General features: G+C 43.4%; 1 long non-coding RNA gene across 1 annotated transcript; it reads right to left on the reverse strand.

Moving 5' to 3' along the window:
* Nucleotides 1-420: 420 nt before the first annotated feature.
* Nucleotides 421-2,165, reverse strand: LOC120716729. Its single transcript, XR_005692027.1, has 3 exons — nt 1,268-2,165; nt 796-1,191; nt 421-653 (listed from the first exon to the last, which is right to left on the reverse strand). It is a non-coding gene; the product is annotated as an uncharacterized LOC120716729 (long non-coding RNA).
* Between the last annotated feature and the right edge of the window lie 377 nt (nt 2,166-2,542).

A 2,542-nucleotide genomic window follows, 5' to 3' on the forward strand; every position in this document is an offset into this window, starting at 1 on the left:
CGTTCTCCTAAATCACTTAAGAAAATAAGGAAGCAACGGAAAGAAGCTCTCATCCAATTAAATGCATATAGAATAAAAAATAAATATCGGCAACTTGTTAATTGGTTATTTTATAAACATGATTAATTATTTTACATTTCCGTGTTTTTAATGATCATTTTTCGTAAATCCCATTTTTGGTGTGTGTCTCTCTCAATTTTCCTGCTATTGAGTGAACAACATACTCAGAGCCCTGCTGCCACTACATTAGTGTTACCAAGTGGTCGGCGGGGTTATAAAAGAAATTGTAATAAAATAACAACACCACCTAGGGGAATTTCACCCCCAGGAAATTCCTATTTAAGAAAAATAGATTAAAGGAATAAGAGAGGCCGCACAGATTCAAGGATGCACGCCTAGGCAGGTTGACTCCAATATCAATAATTTTGTTTATATTTAAAATAGATAAAATATTAGAAAACAAAATGTAGCGTCATTGTTGACAGTGTCCTGAAGTTAAAAACAATCATGGAACTTGGACTTACCAGCAGCCGTGGACCCAAAAGAAAAATCACACAACACAATCACTACAGCCCACCCAGTGCTGTACAAAGGAAAGTCTGAAAACGACCCACCACCTGAGGTCCCAGGGACACTGGCACGTCCTCTGTTCACTGAAATAAAACAGAGCAATACGTTAAAAGAGTAAAAGGACTCTGAGTGTCAGGCTCGCTACATATCATAAAAACTAAAACTTCAATCTTTAATAGCTTTAATAAAGGAAATCACACATGCACACCAAACTGGAAGGCTTACATCCCACAAATCAAACTACAACTCGTGCTGGTGGCAATAGTTCAGGCCTCGATCACAAGCCAGTCTGGCTCCGCACAGGCTGAGATCGGCAACTGAGGCGGTTTCAAGGTCCCAGCACGACACTCGGGCAGAGGATCGCTCCAGCCCGATCACCGAGGCGTGGGTACAAGCAACAATCCAGAATAAAATACAATAAAACCAGGCGCACCAGAAAAAGGTTAGCCCACTTAATAAAAACAATTCCACAAAAATAAAAGATGACACCAAAAAGACAAGACAAGACAAGACAGCAGCTCCACCGAGGAGGAGCTCTCAAACAGCGACTAGGCAGACGTCTTGGTTCTCCAATTAAGGTTAGACGATTTGCCACGGAGAGGTGAAGGCAGCAATCAAACCCTAAAACAAAGGATAAATGTAACCTTAGCCTCTTGTAGCTGTGAATGCTAATAAAAGCAGTTTTTAAACGGCTTACCCCAGGACCGGAGGCGCTATACTCTCACTGGTGGAGATAACTCGAGCACCTCTCTCCGCAACGCTGGAATTAAACAGAAACGGCCGCGCTACAACAGGGCCGCAAAACTACATCAATACAAATTTCGGTACTTGGAGGGAATGGGAGGTTAAGCGAGAGCCTGCCTGTAGCTGTCATAGGATCTACTCGCTTGCTGATCAATCCGTCGCGGTCCGCCAGCATTTACTGCTGCTTTGCGCCAAACGCATGGGAGGAATAATCCAGGAGAACACCGGCTTAACTTTATACGGACTGACGCCACCCTGTGATCAATATGAATCTCCTGTATCACCACATCCCAAAGGTGCTCTACTGGATTGAGACTGACTCTGGTGACTGTGGAGGCCATTGGGGTACAAAGTCACCGTCATGTTGAAGAAACCACTTTGAGATCATCTGAGCTCATTAACATGGCACATCAGCGTGAAGGTTTAACGTGCTGTGCATTCAGAGATGCTCTTCTGCATACCTTGAATGTAAAAAGTGGTTAGTGGTTAAAAAAAGGTGATTTAAGTGAGTTAAGGGCATCGTCGTTGGTTCCAGGTGGCAGGTTTTGTTTTTCAGAAGCTGTTCATATAGGATAGACTGAAAGAGAGGGGAAATAGCAAAAAGAAAAAGAGAACATATTCAACAAGCCGTGGTTCTCTGCGTGAAAATGCTTTGTTGCTACACAAATGCTGATTCAAGCTAATAAGAAGGCAACAGCAACTAAACTAATCAGCCATTACAGCCTAGGTTTGCACAAGAGCATCTCTTAAATCACAGCACATCAAACCTGGAGGCAGCAGCATAAGAACACACCAGGCGCCACTCCTGTCAGCCCAAAAAAACTGAGGCTACAGTTCACCCAGGCTGACCAAAATGGGAGAAAAATGCACAAATACTGCCTGTTTGAATGAGTCTCAGTTTCTGCTGCAACGTTCAGATGGTAGAGTCTGCAGGAAACAGCTTGAAAGCATGAATCCATCCTGCCTTGTTCAGGCTGCTGGTGTAATGCGTTGGGGGATAAGTTCTTGGCACACTTTGGACACCTTAGTACCAAATAAGCACAATTTAAACACCACAGCTCACCCGAGTATTCTTGCCGACCATCTCCATCCTACGGTGTGTTCATCTCCTGATGACAGCTTCCAGCAGGATAACACAACATGCTACAAACTCAAATCATCTCAAACTGGTTTCTGAACATGACAGTGAGTTGTGTTTTTGTGAGTGTGTCTTCATCAACTTCTCTTC

The sequence above is a fragment of the Simochromis diagramma genome, unplaced genomic scaffold (genome assembly GCF_900408965.1).
Source record: "Simochromis diagramma unplaced genomic scaffold, fSimDia1.1 OVJJ01000565.1, whole genome shotgun sequence".
NCBI lineage: Eukaryota > Metazoa > Chordata > Actinopteri > Cichliformes > Cichlidae > Simochromis > Simochromis diagramma.